The sequence below is a fragment of the Sphaeramia orbicularis genome, chromosome 19 (assembly GCF_902148855.1).
Source record: "Sphaeramia orbicularis chromosome 19, fSphaOr1.1, whole genome shotgun sequence".
Classification (NCBI taxonomy): Eukaryota; Metazoa; Chordata; class Actinopteri; order Kurtiformes; family Apogonidae; genus Sphaeramia; species Sphaeramia orbicularis.
The window spans coordinates 46732660-46750899 of record NC_043975.1 but is presented as its reverse complement, the minus strand read 5'-3'; the positions used below and the strand labels follow the sequence as shown (position 1 = coordinate 46750899).

The 18240-nt window shown below is 37.3% G+C and overlaps 1 long non-coding RNA gene across 1 annotated transcript; it reads left to right on the top strand.

The window, feature by feature from the left end:
* The first annotated feature begins 1067 nt into the window (after positions 1–1067).
* On the top strand, positions 1068–18240 carry LOC115410102 (uncharacterized). Its single transcript, XR_003934056.1, has 3 exons — positions 1068–1079; positions 8621–8625; positions 18108–18240. It is a non-coding gene; the product is annotated as an uncharacterized LOC115410102 (long non-coding RNA).

Sequence of the window (18240 nt, the reverse complement as noted above, 5' to 3'; positions counted from 1 at the left end):
TCATCATATTCTGACAATAAAGCCATAATATTACAAGAATAATGTGGTAATTTAAAAACAGGTGGGAAAAATTTCCTAATTTCCTAGAATCCAGTGGTGCCCTGCTGGTCCACAGCAGTAGTATCTGTGTTGTATAAAGTACTTGATCTGAACTAGACTCAGTAAATCTCCTCAGTCCCAGTAGATCATGCATATATTCACTGGGGTCAGTACATGGTCTACTGGAAATGCACTTTGGATCAGCTGGTTCTGGGCCCTAGTTTTGGACCCTGGTTGTCGGTGATGACGAAACCATGTATATTTGGTTCTTTGGTAGCTCGTACAGATCCATGTCCAGTCCACTTGTCCTTCATTTAATTTCATATTTCACATTTTCCCTTTTCTCTGGCTGTGTTTACTGCTATACTCCATCATGTTGAGCAGGTTGGTTTTGTGTGCATACCCTCTATTGGCCAGAGAAGACGTGGTTTGAGAGAGGAGTCAAAGAAGCCATTTTTGTGAAAGTGGAAAATCCTAGTTTTTTGGTAACACCTCTGCTGAGGTTCCAGGACTGGGGACCAGATACTAAAATGTGACATGTAAACACTGCAGACCACTGATTGGTCAGACAGTCATCTCTGTGACCCGCCGTTTTACAAAAAACAGATGCAGAAGTTTACAGTAAATATAACGGTAGGTTAATCCACATGATGACAGCCCATAAAACTACATCATGGTTTGTTGAGGAGGTTCAGACGTAAAAATTCAGCATGAGCTTGATGAGACAACACTCAACGAGCAAATTTATCAGCAACTCTGAGCAGACGACACGGAAGTAACGCACCGCATCGCTATGACGTCCAGGTACTGTAAAGTCAGTAGTATCCTGTCATGGAAACGGTCTCCAGGAATAGGACCTGGTACCCGAGTCGAGTCGAGCCGAGCTGAATTGAGCCAGTTCCACGTAGTGGAAATGCCGCAATAGAGGACCTGTAAAGGAAGAGTTTTCTGAAAACGGTCACGTGTACACAAAGTTTTTTTTTTTTTTTAACCCTTTCATGCATTAATTGTGAGAACCTTAGTCAAGATTTTTTTCTTCAGTGTTTTTATTCCTCCTTCGGCATGAAAAAAACAATGCAATCAAGTTTTTTTTTCTGTGGAGTTACAAAAATATCCATGCATTTAATTTTTGAAGTAAAGAAACGTGTTTAAAACCCAATATCAGAAAACAATGAAATAAAAACATGTTTAATGCAGCTAATCTGATGTCGTCTCACATTTTAACATATTCTAATGCTATTAATTCTTCACTTCATCCTTCTTGTCTAACAAATAATTGATTTACACTCAAACATGTTAGTGCAGATCAGGTTTATCAAGAACAGCAAAGTTACAGTAATGGTATGAATGTCAGGATATGAGATGATGCGTAAGTGTCCACTGTGTTGGCTGATATGGAACTAAAACAACTAAACCCATTAATATACAAGAGAACAGGTGTGGAATAACTGTCCACTGGAGTGACTTATGCATGAAAAGGTTAAACAGAGAGTGGGAAATATCCATTTACATGGCTACGTGTAAATGTAACCTTGCACACAATACCCATGGCCACTCCCCCTCTACGACCCTAACACCTAAACTCATTAGCATATGGATTAACACCTACACAGACCACTGCCCCCACCAGTTATTAGAACTGAAGAAGTCTTGGATGAGAGACGAAACATTTTCAAAAGAGCGAAACCAGTCTATTTGAACCTAGAACTGCCATGAAGTAGTGTATTAGTAACTTTGTTTTATTGGCATCTGTAATTCTAATCGTCAGCTCACCAGGTACTCCATATTGACTGGATTAGTCCATATCAAACCTTAATCTTACCAATAGTTCACATATTTCAGTTCTTCCTCTGTGTCACATTAAAAACACAAGCTCCTGTGGTCGTTCCATCCGTCTGACTCACCTCATATATCTTCCTCTGCAGCGCTCTCTTTGTCCGAAGTTTTTTTTTTTTTTTAATGTTATATGATCAACATCACCAATCATTTTCCTGAATCTCTAAAGGCATGAAATAACCTCTGTTGGAGCCTCATCTTTATGAATATGAATTACAGGCACACAAGTAGAGGCAAATGGAGTAATGACATGATGTGATGACAAAAACAGACGCAGGAGTAACAGAGATCACATGAGGGGGTGATTAGAAACAGCCTGGCTCATCCCTGTGTCTCTGCTTTTTGTCTGCAGGTTCAGTAGTTTGTGACACCAGAATAAAAGTGGATGGGAAGAACTCAAAGACGTGTCTTGCATGAAGGTAATAAGGTCAATAACGTGTTGAAGAATTCAAAAAAGGGATAAAAGGATATTAAATGAAAAAGAAAATGTTTAGATCTGCCTTTGCCAAAAGAGTCACACACTTTTTTTGTTTGTGGAAAATTAAATTCTTTATTATAGTTGCATGTGTCACAAACTGCACTCACATGTTTGAGTAATTGACATTGTATAGTGGAGGAAGAATGTGCCATTGGCTATACAAGTTTGTTAGCATTTATAATCTCATAGAACTGGAGTTACGTTGTATTTTCTATTGTGCATGTGCAACACTATACATTTTTGTTTTCTGTACAGGGTGGGGAAGCAAAATTTACTATGAACATTTAGTTGTTTTTTCTCAGCAGGCACTACGTCAATTGTTTTGAAACCAAACATATATTGATGTCATAATCATACCTAACACTATTATCCATACCTTTTCACAAACTTTTGCCCATATGAGTAATCAGGAAAGCAAACGTCAAAGAGTGTGTGATTTGCTGAATGCACTCGTCACACCAAAGGAGATTTCAAAAATAGTTGGAGTGTCCATAAAGACTGTTTATAATGGAAAGAAGAGAATGACTATGAGCAAAACTATTACAAGAAAGTCTGGAAGATACTATTAAAGAAGAATGGGAGAAGTTGTCACCCCAATATTTGAGGAACACTTGCGCAAGTTTCAGGAAGAGTGTGAAGGCAGTTATTGAGAAAGAAGGAGGACACATAGAATAAAAACATTTTCTCTTATGTAAATTTTCTTGTGGCAAATAAATTCTCATGACTTTCAATAAACTAATTGGTCATACACTGTCTTTCAATCCCTGCCTCAAAATATTGTAAATTTTGCTTCCCCACCCTGTAGGTGACAGGAGTTTCCAAGTTTTACTGTGAGGAAATAAAAATAAAATAAAATTAAAAACTGTCCACAACAAAGCACATTCCATACAACAAAAATTTAAAAATCTATCTGAAAAAACTGTTGCATCACCAGCCTTTTGACTATGAAAAATAATGACTTCTACCATATCGTCCTGAGGCCTGGGTTAAAAGTAAAAGTTTTGGCTTTTTTTTTTTTTTTTTTTTTTTTTTTTTTACATTAAATAATCTTCTTGATTGGAAACAGTATAATGTAACAGTTTTTTCAGACACATTTTTATATTCAGTTTTTTTTTATTGGGATGTCCTTTGCAGCGGACAGCATTTTTTTCTTCTTCTTCTTGTTTTTTTTTTTTTTTTAGTAAAGCAGCTTTTTAGGAAAGCTGTGAAAGTCTTTTACCCTACAGAAGACAAAAATGATTTGCTGGGTCTCAAGAGGAAATGTAGACAGTTATTTAGTCTGAAACACAACCGTGGGTTAGAGAAGTGGAGGAGATGGATAAGCAAATAGGTGCATCTTCAGGGTTTTAGGTGAACTCATAATGAATTACTATTGTTTATAGGGAGACATCAACTAGTGTTCAGTTAGTGTTCAATTAGTGTTCAGCACAAAAAACCTTTGGAAGTCAGAACAGGTTCTTTCTGAATCCAAATGTTCTTGGAATATTTTGATATTAGGAACTGTTTAGGTTCAGAGTTAGTTTCATAAGATCCTTGCCCATATTTAAAAAGACCTCAGGTCTATATATTATATTTGTTAGTGGGGGTTGGGCCCCTGTCAGGGCTGAGGCCAAACCTTTGCCCCTTAACTAAATCCTCAGTTGACAAGACAAGTTGATATTTACTGTTAAGACACTGCGTAGGGTTTCAGTTATTGTTGGGTAACAGAAGGCTGAACTTGCTTTATGATTCATGCCCCTGTTCTAATTTGGACACCAGCGTCATTCGATACCTTTGCTTCACTTTAAACGACCCCCTCCTTCCACTGCCCTGGAGGTTACTCTAAGAAAACACTTCTGTGAAACTACAAAAAGCAACTAAACGTCAAGAAACCATTTGCACACATTGTTCTAATGTCAGGCCTCAAGGTTCACTAGCAGTTCACTGCCCGCTATCCGCAGATCGAGTGTTAAATAAGGCATTATAATCTCACCCTGGACCTTAGTCGGCCTCTAAAACCACCCAGCCCATTCCCTGCTTATTGCACTGCCCCAATAAAACCCACCCCCATTTTGTACAATAATCAGCCATTTTAATCATGCATATTAGTTCTCCAATAACTTAAAACGTCATCTAATCCCCTAAAACAGACTGTGAGAGAAAGCCGACCCTCATGCCTAATTTTACCCAAGTGGTTTTAGTCGGGCGCCTGGTCTAATTCAAACTTTACGTGGCCCCGACACGTCTCAGAACAATGTGGGGGTCTTAAGGGAGCAACTACAGTGACAAATTTGCTCAAATGGACTTTGTGCTCTGTGACTGTCGCTGGACCTAAAGTGGCTAATCTCTCACAGTTTAATGTGTTTGTGTGATTGTGTGTTGGGTGTATTTGTGGTTGGTTTTGGACTTTATCAGCCATTGCAATGCAATGCAAATCCCCAAGGTAAATCCAAAATGTCAGCTTTGTTCTCTCTTTCCTGATGACCTTTTGAGATGAACTAAGTGTTCATTGCGTATGGAAATAAATGGTTTTAGTATGTGAGCTTGTGTGTTTGCGCTGTCGTACACCGGCAGCAGTCGGCGTTAGAGAAAAGCATTTAACCTGTGTTTAGTTGGAGGAAATAAGAGAGCAGAGCCCAGCGCTTCTGTCTGACTTCAATGTGCTCACTCTTTTCCTATCCTCGGCCGGTCCAGAAGTTGATGTATTCCCTGTGTGTGATGTAAGCGCTGTCTGTCATACCAAGGCACTGATGCAGCCTCATACGTCTCCGAAACAGGAAGCACAAATCACACATATAAATCTACATAGGCAAACACACATTTATTAGTAATGTCGCATAAAGCATTTTGTAATTTAAGTTATTACCATTAAACCAAAGAAACCATCGTTGAGCAGTTATTTGGCATCTGTAAATGGGAGGCTGGGTGTCCTCCACAGTTTGACTGTTTCTCTGTGCAGTCTAACTTTACTGGGAACACTGAGGCCTCCTTGTTGAACACGTGCACTTGTTGGGATGGAACGGCACTTTTGCTACATGTTAAAAAGACTCTGTGTTGGATTCTTTGTGGAGCGCAGACACCCCAGCTCATCTATACCTGGTTCATTCTATTGTCAGGGACTGTCTAGTACAGGAGTGGGCAGTTAAGTTTCCTATGGGGCCACATGCGAAACTTTGACAGTTGTTATGGGCCGCATCAATACACTTACAGCTCTCCTTAATATCTCTCTCTCTCTCTCTCTCTCTCTCTCTCTCTCTCTCTCTCTCTATATATATATATATATATATATATATATATATATATATATATATATATACATATATATACATATATATACATACAGGGTGGGGAAGCAAAATTTACAATGAACATTTAGTTGTTTTTTCTCAGCAGGCACTACGTCAATTGTTTTGAAACCAAACATGTATTGATGTCATAATCATACCTAACACTATTATCCATACCTTTTCAGAAACTTTTGCCCATATGAGTAATCAGGAAAGCAAACGTCAAAGAGTGTGTGATTTGCTGAATGCACTCGTCACACCAAAGGAGATTTCAAAAATAGTTGGAGTGTCCATAAAGACTGTTTATAATGGAAAGAAGAGAATGACTATGAGCAAAACTATTACCAGAAAGTCTGGAAGATACTATTAAAGAAGAATGGGAGAAGTTGTCACCCCAATATTTGAGGAACACTTGCGCAAGTTTCAGGAAGCGTGTGAAGGCAGTTATTGAGAAAGAAGGAGGACACATAGAATAAAAACATTTTCTATTATGTCAATTTTCTTGTGGCAAATAAATTCTCATGACTTTCAATAAACTAATTGGTCATACACTGTCTTTCAATCCCTGCCTCAAAATATTGTAAATTTTGCTTCCCCACCCTGTGTGTGTGTATATATATATATATATATATATATATATATATATATATATATATATATATATATATATATATATATATATATATATATATATACTTTCCTCTTAATCATGTTAATTTACAAATATATTTATCATTATTATGTATTACTCCTCTATCCCATACTAAAAAAAAATTACAAAATTATTCCATTTCCTGGTTTGTCCACACATACAGCGCCATGTTTCTTTTAAAACTCTTCTTTTTTCCCCAAAATGTACAGAGCAACAAATACCTACTTTTCAAATGTTGCTAAAAGTTTCTGAGCAAATTTTTAAAAAGTGACTCAAATGTTAAAACACACACATTTTTCTTCTAAATGACACCAAATGATTTCCTGTGTCCCAGTCATATAAACCCATGGTCTGTCTGTGGATGGAAAAGTCAGTAGTCGCTTTTCCATCAGACATCTGCGCAAAACTTTACCGATATTTACTAATTGTTGAAAAAAACAGAAGAGCGTAATGTCAGTTTTTTTTCATTAAATCTCAAATGTGATGATTTATTTATTATTGTGAGGTGACATGAGAAGTCATTCCATAAACATGGCGACGAATGTAAATATCATGTTGATTTACAGATATATTCATTGTTATTATATATTCCCCCTCTATCCCATACTAAATTAAAACATTTTTCCATTTCCTGGTGTGTCCACACATACCGCACCATGTTTCTTTTAAAACTCTTCTTCTTCGCTTGTTGTAACATCTGTCAACATCCATTTTTTTTTTTTATTCATGTGACTCTAGTTGTGAAAAAAGGTCTTGCCATTGCGGTTTTGCGTGAAATACCATTTGCACTATGCCTGGAAAACCACCTCTTGCCACCGCAAAAACTTTTAATTGAAAAACAAAAGTTTTGTCGAAATTGTCATTTTTTCATTAGGTAAATTTTTATGGGCAAGCTATATTTGTGCAATTTGAGGGTCAATGGAAAAGAGACTATTGAAAGTATCGATTGTTTGTTCTAAAAGTAACTAGAAGTTGCTAAGTTGCTATCATTACCTAATTTGTATAATTGTAAATGTTCATGTAATTGTAATGAAAGATGTAGGACTGAGGAATAACATTGTGTTAGAGACAAAATGTGAGAATAAAAACAGCCTAAGTATGTTTAGAACGACAAATGAACTACACTCTGTCTATTCTACTTTTTTTAATGTTCCAGTTCCAACCGTCCTTTATCTGGGCTTGGGGACCGGCTAAAGTGACCAAAAAGAGACACTCTGGACCAGTTATTGAGGTTAGTTATTTATTGGTTTGTTTAGTTTTTCTCTTCATTTTCTTCAGTTTGGTTTGGTTTATAACCTTACGGTCCACTCAGGAGATGACAACAAGTCACAGTAAAACAGGAACATTTAGAACCAGAACATTTTTAATTTTCAGTCTACATGAACAATTGAAATGGACTAAAAAGAGACAATAGAGAAAACTGTCAATGTCAATGGAACTGATTTATATTCAGTGATTTGTTTTAGACAATAAACAATATGTGTTTTAACGTCAGAGTCTCCAAAAGTCTCCAGTAACACCAGAAAAAGGTGTTTGATTTGTCACTAGTGACTTTTTGGACAAAGAGTCAGTAGAGGGGTCTGAAAAATCACTAAATATACCAACAAAGTGTCTAAGTGTGAAACACTGACTTTTCCATTTACACAGAGACCGTGAGTTTGTATGACTGGGACACAGGAAATCATTTGGTGTCATTTAGAGAAAAAATATGTGTTTGAGTGACTTTTTAAAAGTTGCTAAAAAATTCCAAACAAATTTTAAAAGCAGCTAAATTTGCTGATAGCGGCTTTTTGAGAAAAAAAAAAAAAGTTCCAAGGAAAAAGTTGCTAAATCTAAGTTGTTATCATTGAATGAGTCATGAGTCAGAGACTGACTGTGTTTCCACGACATGAAACACAATGTTATAGTTGCTGTAAGTAATGAAACAACTACATAGTTTTTGAGAGAACTTCAGTTTTACACAAAACATACATCCTGTTTAAAGAGCTGTTCCCACTCCCAAGTTGTCACATTGTGCCTCTTGATCATGCATCATTGGTGTGTGCTTTAGGGCTTCCTATGGCTTTAATGTTTGACACTATATAGAAGTTGATATAAGTCCTCAGGTGTCGGACATTGACAACATGGGCCAGATGGCTTTTGGTAGTAAAACCCAGTTTGTAGACTTCCACACAGGAGACCAGGGGTTATTTTCTCTGTCTCATCTTTCGTAGCTTAACCCTTCCCATGACCGCTTTCCTTAACCTCCACCAAGTTGTTTTTAAGCATAAACCAATTATCTGTCAGAGCAACCCATAAACCCGTGTATAATCACATAACAGTCCATCTACATGTGATGCCATGGCTCAGCATTGGTACATGAGGAGTTGATATTTGGTTGACATGACACTGAGATGTTGGTACTTAATCAATAGTTCAAATGGTGGGACCTAAAGAGATATGGACCCTTTTAAGACTGCCAAGATAACAGGCCAGCACACAATCAATGGGGGCCTCTGGGGTAAAGTGTTATAAAGGGTCAAAAAGTTCAAAATCTCAGCTTTCTAATGCTGTTTGAATTTTGTGGACTGTGCAAACAGTTCAGGAATTACAGTAATTTGAAGGCTGTGGACAGGGTGTTTGCTCTTTATCCAAATAAAAATTCCAGACTTTTTCAAAACTGCAATTTTTTCCCCAGACATTGACATTATGTACTTTAATACTTATGTGCCTGTTTTTGTGGTTGATACTGTACCTGTTGTGTGTAGCAGAAAAGTTCATTTTAATAAATGTATGAATCAACGCATAATTCACAGGAAATTATGTTTTACAGACAGACACATTTTCAAAAACATATGAAAATCACAAAAGTGTATGGATATTGCACAAACAAGTTTCACTAGAATCACTGCAGCACTGACCGGTAAGGGAAATCATACCAAGATTTTAATATGTTTTATAAGTGTTAGAAGTCATACTTCCTCCCACTCCTTTTCAAATATGTAGTCAAATTTTGTTTTCACGTGTGTGTGTGTGTGTGTGTGTGTGTGTGTGTATATATATGTTTTCTTGTAATCTGTTTTATTTCTAAGGACTGAAGTAGGATCACTTTGTTTTGTTGCATATTCAAAATAAACTGAAACTAACCAACTGAATAGGCGACGCAGTGGTGCAGTGGTTAGCACTTGTGCCTCACAGCAAGAAGGTCCTGGATTCGATTCCAACACCAGCCAACGGGGGGTGGGACCTTTCTGTGTGGAGTTTGCATGTTCTCCTCGTGTCTGCGTGGGTTCTCTCTGGGTACTCCGGCTTCCTCCCACCATCCAAAGACATGCACTAATAGGTTAATTGGTTAATCTAAATTGCCCATTGGTGTGAATGTCAGAGTGATTGTTTGTCTCTATATGTTCAGCCCTGTGATGAACTGGCGACTTGTCCAGGGTGTACCCCGCCTTCACCCCTATGTAGCTGGGATAGGCTCCAAGCGACCCCCGTGACCCTAGTGAGGATAAAGCGGGTTCAGAAAATGAATGAATGAATGAATAACCAACTGAATAATATGCTTTACTTATGAATTCCTTATTTTACAAGATTATGTGCCTTTGTGCATACTCTAAAATTCGACTATGAGAGAAACGTTTTTCCATACTTTATTAAGACTTTCCACACAAAATTACAGACTTTTCAAGGTCTGTAAAACAGCATTTTAAAATTCCATACTTTTTAAAGGAGTGATATTTTGCTTTTTTTAATGGAATTGTGCATTTTCCAACATTTCGCTGTGGTCTACATAAACTGTGAATGCTCTGCTTGGGTCTGAATTCTTCATTAATTCGACTCCACAGGTCCATCTAAAACCCTATTTGTTTTATATTTGAGCACTGGCCCTTTAAATGCACATGACCCCACCCTAGTGCTGCCCAACCTTTTTTGGCTCGTGACCCCATTTTAACAAATTTCTGGCCACCCAGACATTCAACAGAGACTTTTTTTTTTTTTTTTTTTTTTTTTTTGCTAAAATCAATTTGTTTTTGATCATGTAATAGTTTGCTATACTATATTGCAAATAAACATTAATTTTAGAGGACATTTAGTCTATATCATATATATTATTGTGGACGGAGGCAGTAAATCCAGGTGTAGATTACTGCACAAAGTGAGAATTAGATTTTCCTTGGTCAGGATATGTACAGTCAGTCCAGCTTGGATTTAGAAGGCTGACAATTAATACTGAACAAACAAGAACTGAAACTATGAATTATGAAAGAGCTGCAGCATCTGAAACCGACCACAATGAACATTTGACAGATAAACAGAACCACAGTGCTGCAGTTTCAGACTCATAGTTTGTCATGTCTGTTATGGACAGAGATTATCTCTACCAACTCACCAAATATTTTTTATTAGTACATTGTTTTGGTTTGTTTTGTTTTTTTATCAATCAAAATTTCAGGCGACCCCATTTGAATTCCAGGCGACCCCACACAGGGTCCCGACCCCGAGGTTGAAAAACACTGCCCTACCCCCTTCCGGGTTGTTGACATTGCTTTCTGTCCCGTTCAACCACTTGTGTTTGTTAACAACCAACAACTGAACATTTTAGGTAATCGACTCCATGTTTGGACATATTTTCAGTATGGACTACAACCGCTGCTGCTGGTAAACAATTATGGCATACTCTGAGGAATATTCGTCAGAAGTCTGGACCTTATAAGTGCAAATGTCATGAGGTAACTAGTTAGATGTGTAACAAATTAAACAGGAATTAAAATGGGTTGTAGAAATCCACTTGATTTTTGTCCAAATGAATATAAAGGTAGTTTTGCAGCAGCTGGAGGGTTCCAATTAAAGCTTTCTGAACTATTAGGGTCCAAATACATAAATAAATGAACCAATGACTAATAAACGTGGGTTTAGACAAATACGAGCCCTTTAAGACTTTCAAGACCTGCATAAGGATCTTGTGTAAAGTGCAAAATGTAGCACCAGAGCGACTGCTGTCATTAAAGGGTTAAAAATAAAGTCATTTTGTTGCAGAAGTAGAGGGGCTGTAAGCACAAAAATCACATTTTTTTTTTTTTTATCCTCATGTGGTCATAAATGCTGACATCTGATTGGCTAATGTGTTTCCTCCAGGGCTTCTTCCTTTATCCAGGCACTGATAGCTCACGCTGTGTCGGGGCTCATGTATTTCATTGTGCCTGCTTTCACATCCAGATGTGTAAAGCACCCACATCCCTCATACAGCCACACTTCCTCACAGATCTTGTTTCCATCTTACCTCCTCTCTTTTCCCTGGGAAATCATTAAAGATCCCTGCTGCTCTCACTGATACTGCCCTGCTGACCTGCTGAGGCCGAGCGCGGAGGCTTTTACTTTATGTGCTTGTAAGGTCTCTGCATTAAGAGGAAGACCTGGTTTGCAGGGGTAGATCTATCTGTGTCTCTTAAACCACATCCATGTCAGTGCATCTGTGGTTCATGCATTAATCAGAGATCCATCCCAGATTATTACCTCAGACAGTAAGGGAAAAAAAAGAAAAGTTTATTGTAGCATTTATGGCTTCCTACAAAGAGTGTCCTAGTTTTAAATATAATTACACCCGTATGTATTTATTTATTGTATTTATTTATTCTATTTTATCTTTTTTATTTCATTAAACTGTAATGTTCTGTTTGATGAAGATGCCAAAGACATTCAAGCGTAATATGGACTAACCTTTGGACCAAAAATCTATTTATCATCTACATTGCAATTTTGTCTCGATTTTCTGATGTGTAACTTTTGTCATTCTTGTCCTGAAACTTCTCTACACTTATTCTTTCTGTGTGAACACTCTTCTAACTTCTGGTCTAAAATTGAAAAATATATCATATCTAAAAGTAATGAAAAAATAACTATAACATCTCAAAATGTAATTACATATTTTGAACATGACATTCGTAATTTAGAATTTGTTGTAATTTGATCATCTTATTTGGAAAATTTCATATACACAAAAATAAATATACCAAAACACACCCCACATTTTAAAATCTTCCTGGTGGAATTTGAAAAATATATTAAATCTTTAGAATTTATCTTTAACAAGAAAAGCAGTAGCACTCTGGCAATTTAGAGAGAATTCTCTGATGTATTTATTTATTTAGTTTTGTTGGATATGTCGGGGTTTTTTGTATTATTTGTCTATTCTACTTTGTGTCTTTAAATCTATGCATTTTTTTCTTAAATTCATTTGTTCAAATGCTTTTTCTTTTTGACATCTTGATGTTTGTTTGTTCAAAATTTATATGTCTTGTATACCTACATATTTTCAATAAAGTTGAGAAAAAAAAATCATCTACATTGCAATAAGTGACAGTGCTTGGTCATGTAGATTGTAAATAATATATGTGGTAAAATACATTACTTCTAACCACCTCCTCAGTTTCATGGCAGTTGTGGAACTATTTCTGAAATAAAATACTGGATAAAATCCATTTGTTCCAGTCAGTTAAAAGATTTTGTTCACATAATCTATATAATATAATCTGTTATCTCAGTTTAATTAAGCAAATGTGTGTATTAATACTGAAATGATCCAAGATTTTGGGTTTAGATCACTTCATGTCACTTCAATTATTCATCAGAATAAAGGACCATTTTACTGTTTGTCATAAACACTGATCACAGAATAAATTAACTTGAAAAACATCAGCGTTTTCAGTCCAACAAACTGGTCGTCAAGCTTCCCCAGATGTTCGGTCTTTGTTGAGGAAGTGAATGGTCTTCCAGCGATGTGTCTCTTGCGTGACGTCCTAAATACGAGGCCACACACACAGACGTCGGTGCAGTCTTGGCTTTTCATTTGCCCAGTTTAAGCTCATTTATGGTGGATCCGGGCCGTCTCTTCCCAGTTACTCAGTTCTGCAGGATGAGCTCATGCTAAGCCAGACTAAAGCACTTAAACATGCTCTTATAAAAGATAACGATTCTCTGGAAACCTCGGGGCCAAACTGACGGCGTCTTCAGGGACCTCAGTCGAGGATCGTCAACATGTCAGACACAGATTATGTTTTCTACTGCTTTCTTTTCAGTACATTTTCTTTTTTTTTTTATTGAAGTTGCTGCACAGAGACTGTAAAGTGCTTTTACTATAGTTTAACTAGACGTAGGTTTTTCTCCTTTTCTATGTTTTATTATTATTATCTAACACAAGATGAAAACCTAACATAATGTACTCTTCTGACTGCTGTTCGTTTTAATCTTAGCCACTGCAAAAAATGCCCTTCTAGAAATAAACCTAATATTCCTAAATTTGGTCAAATTGCCTTATATTGAGCAAAATATCTGCCAATGGGGTCAGAAACAAATTCTTGGCTCGAATTCTTTAAACAAGCCAAAAAAGTCTATCAACTAAAACACCATTATGCGTCTTAAAACTAGACAAAATGCTAGAATTTTAGCAAACAGTACTTAGTACAAGAAATAAAATCACACTAATTTAAGACAGAATTACTTTAAATGAGGAGTTTTCATCTCTGACTGAACTGGATATAGGAATTGAAGTCTTAAAATAAAGGTAACAAGTAGAAAAAAAATCTTTAAAAAAAACCATTTGATTCTCTTGATTGAGCTGAAAATGACCACTTTGACCGGGAATCAATCCCAGGTCTTCCACATTCAAATACGGGGGGAACTGGAGAATAAAGCTACGATGGAGTATTAGGACCACATAAGAAAATAAAAACACTTGTCACTACGAGTATAAAGTCATAAAATATTAATATAAAACCTGTAATTTTCTGATAATAAAGTGAAATACAAAAAGAATCACAATGTTATGAGAATCAAGTCATAGTTATAAAAAAAACCTCATAATTTAACAAAAATGCCGTTCGTTGATGAGATTAAAGTCGTCATATTCTGACAATAAAGCCATAATATTAAGAGAATAATGTGGTAATTTAAAAACAGGTGGAAAAATATAATTTCCCAGAATCCAGTGGTCCCCTGCTGGTCCACAGCAGTAGTATCTGTTGTATAAAGTACTTGATCTGAACTAGACTCAGTAAATCTCCTCAGTCCCAGTAGATCATGCATATATTCACTGGGGTCAGTCCACGGTCTAGTGTAAATGCACTTTGGATCAGCTGGTTCTGGGCCCTAGTTTTGGACCCTGGTTGTCAGTAATGATGAAACCATGCATATTTGTTTCAGGTAAAAATAGCGATGATCCCCTCCACCCTGGATCAGGTCTGGATCCTTCATTTCAGGTCACATGTCAATGTTTGTGATCCATGTCCAGTCCACTTGTCCTTCATTTAATTTCATATTTCACATTTTCCCGCTCTGGCTGTGTTTACTGCTATACTCCGTCATGTTGAGCAGGTTGGTTTTTGACACTCAGTCTGACTTACAGGGGCGTGGCCCAGGGGGGAAGTGACGTATGTGCATACCCTCTACAGGGGTTGGACAAAATAATGGAAACACCTTAAAAAATCAATTTAATTTAATTTAATATGGTGTAGGTCCGCCTTTTGCGGCAATTACAGCCTCAATTCTCCGAGGTATTGATTCATACAACTTGTGAATTGTTTCCAAAGGAATTTTAAGCCATTCTTCAGTTAGAATACCCTCCAACTCTTTTAGAGATGATGGCGGTGGAAATCGACGTCTTACTTGAATCTCTAAAACTGACCATAAATGCTCAATAATGTTGAGGTCCTGGGACTGTGCCGGCCATACGAGATGCTCAACTTCATTAGAATGTTCCTCATGCCATTCTTTAACAATTCTAGCTGTATGGATTGGGGCATTATCATCTTGAGGTGAAGGTGTTTCCATTATTTTGTCCAACCCCTGTATAGGCACAAATGCAGAGAAAAGTGTCCGTTTTGCCAGATACCAACTACATGTAAACGCAGCCTTAGTATCAGTGGAAAAAGAAGATTCTCAACCAGACGCTTCAGTTCCTACAAGAGTGAGAAGATATTTTAGCATCTGTATCTGGACGTGACAAACATGCATGAGAAACTGAGACAAACCCAGCCTCAGGTTCAGTTTGTGGTGAATGTAAATGCAGCCGGGCATGAGTGTTTGTGTGGGCATGGAAGTGAATGTGTGTGTGGATTTAATGAGAGCCACGCTGCTGTGGTGCTCCAGGGGTGGAGCTGCCCCATTCTGTGTTCACTTTGAACTCTAATTTACACCACGGCGAGGACTCATGTGGGATTTACAGATTCAGTGTGTGTGATTCTCTGGGGATCTTGAATTTCAGAGTCAGAGGGCAGATAAACATGGAGAAGTGATCTTTTTGGAAAAGTTTCCTTTTCCATGGCATCTTTGCTCTACTTTGTTTCCTTCCGAGTTCCAAACATAAGCTGAATTGCAGATCATGCTCAGTTGTTTCAGCTTGTTGGTGCTAAAGTACCTTAAGTCCAAATTAAAGCCAGGCTCAGACAGGCTCTGATTTTTTTGTCTTGATGCCATCACCTTCCAAAATCTGTCAACCAAACTGAATTCAAGTCCAGGTGAATATGAGAGAACGTGAACACAGCAGGTTTTGCTGCAGAATTAGTAATATTTCAGTCCATAAAATAAATGGAGGTGTAATGTTCTGAACAGGACTAAACTTTGTTACCTGTGACGTTCAGACATGTTTAATCATCTGCTTTATGTTCACTCTGCGGCCTGAAAGCATTTTTATTACACTCAAGGCAACATTATCAAAGTAGCATCAATGGTGGATTTACCTGCCCACCCCCCCACCCCCATTTGAAAATGTGCAGAATAAAAAAGACAGATTCACGCAGGAGTCAGTCCCAGGTCTTCTGCATTGGAGTCCAATACATATCTACTGAACTACACACTCACTGTGCTGCCATGCGACCAATTTGCTAAAGTCTAATAATCATAAAGAGACAACCGTCTATTTAGCAGCATTTCTGTTTGCATAAAAAACAAACAGGCTGTCACAGAAGGTATGGAATGTATAGTCAGAACTGTATGGCATTTACTACAGAACACAGCCAGTGATGGAATAGACCACACAATGTAGTCAAACATAGGCTTACATCTAACTGGTGTGAGTAGATAAATCAGTGTTTTTCAACCTTTTTTGGCTTGTGAACTCATTTTAACATCTCAAATTTCTGGCCACCCCAGACATTCAAAACAGAGACTTTTTTGTTGTTGTTGCTAGAATTAATTTGTTTTTGATCATGTAATAGTTTGCTATACTATGTTGCAAATAAACATTAATTTTAGAGGATATTTAGTCTATATAATGTATAATATTATGGACGGAGGCAGAAAATCCAGGTGTAGATTACTGCACAAAAGGAGAATTGGATTTTCCTTGGTCAGGATATGTACAGTCAGTCCAGCTGTGATTTACAAGGCTGACAATTAATACTGAACAAACAAGAACTCAAACTATGAATTATGAAAGAACTTAAACCGACCACAATGAACATTTGACAGATAAACAGAACCACAGTGCTGCAGTTTCAGCTTCACAGTTTGTCATGTCTTTTATGGATTGTGATTGTCTCTCTCAACTCACCATATATTTTTTATTAGTAATTTTATTTTTATTTATCAATTATTGGAAATTTCAGGTGACCCCACATGGGGTCCCGACCCCAAGGTTGAAAAACACGGAGATAAACAGTATTTTAAAAATATTAGATGGCCTTTAAACACCAGAGCTACTCAGTCTGCACCACTCTGTCACCTTTATGAAGTCACTTGGTAACATCTTTACACAAAATTCAGAACAAAGAGGAAAAATTCTGCTAAATATAATCAAATATAATATAATCAAATATAATATAATGAAATATAATATTGTCTTTAGCCATATAATATGGGACATGGAAGAAACAGCTGGATTCGTGTGTGTGTGTGTGTGTGTGTTTGTGTGTGTGTGTGTGTGTGTGTGTGTGTGTGTGTGTGTGTATAAACCGTTCTATTTGGCTCTAGGGTATAAAAAATAGTGTCCTGAAATGATTAATCCTCATATCAAACAGCCTCATATAACGTGCTTGGTAAAGGTTTTCAGTTTCAATAAACAGATTGGTTTGTCTGGTGTCTTCTGGCCAAGGCATGAATGTATTCACACAGAAAACAATCCTTCAGATACATTAGTCATTATTGTTTTGTATCCCAGACCTCTGTTAGAAAAGAAACACCTGAATTCAACGTGTCCACATACTTGTGTCCATATAGGGTATGACTTATTATCACACCTTCTTATTTCCCCACACACTGTATTTTTTCAAATAGGTAAAAGCTCAAGAAAGAAACAAAAATGCTACAGTTTTTGAGTAGGAAGGAAAAATGTCTTAAATTGGTGCTGGAAGAACAGTAGCATGGAGCTGACAGCCACACCTTGGTCCATTTTCTTACCTTAGCTCTGCTTTTTGGTCAAAAGGAGGTGAAATTATGGGGGGAAATACCAAAGCAGTAATGATTTTGAATGGACAGACTATTTTTCTTGGTTAAGTCTTGTGCCTGCGACCCGGTTCTGTGTCTGCTGCTTCACAAAGTCCGTTTTTCACTTCAACGTCTGTGCTTTCGCTAACGTTTGATTGTTCCTCTGTGTTAGCTCGACTCGAACAGTTTGGCTCCACCATTCAGAAATAATGAGAAGCCACTGCCAAAAGCCTGTGGTCGGCTCCACCAGACAGGAGTGACCATGTGACACCAGAGCCCCAGAACCGGATCAGAGGGGTCTGATCCGAGATGGCACGACGCCGGCTAACCGTGTTCTACAATCTGAGCTTAGTCTTGGGGATTATTAGAGGATGTAATTATTACAGAAAAATATAAACACTCCCAAAGGATTCATGTTGTTATTATCCAAGACATGTAGGCTACGTTCAGACTGCAGGCAAATGTGGCCCAGATCCGATTTTTCTGCCCATATGTGGCCTGTACCTGATCTGTTAAAGACAGTTTGAACAGCACAAACCAAGGCCACTTTCATATGTGGTCCTAAATCTGAT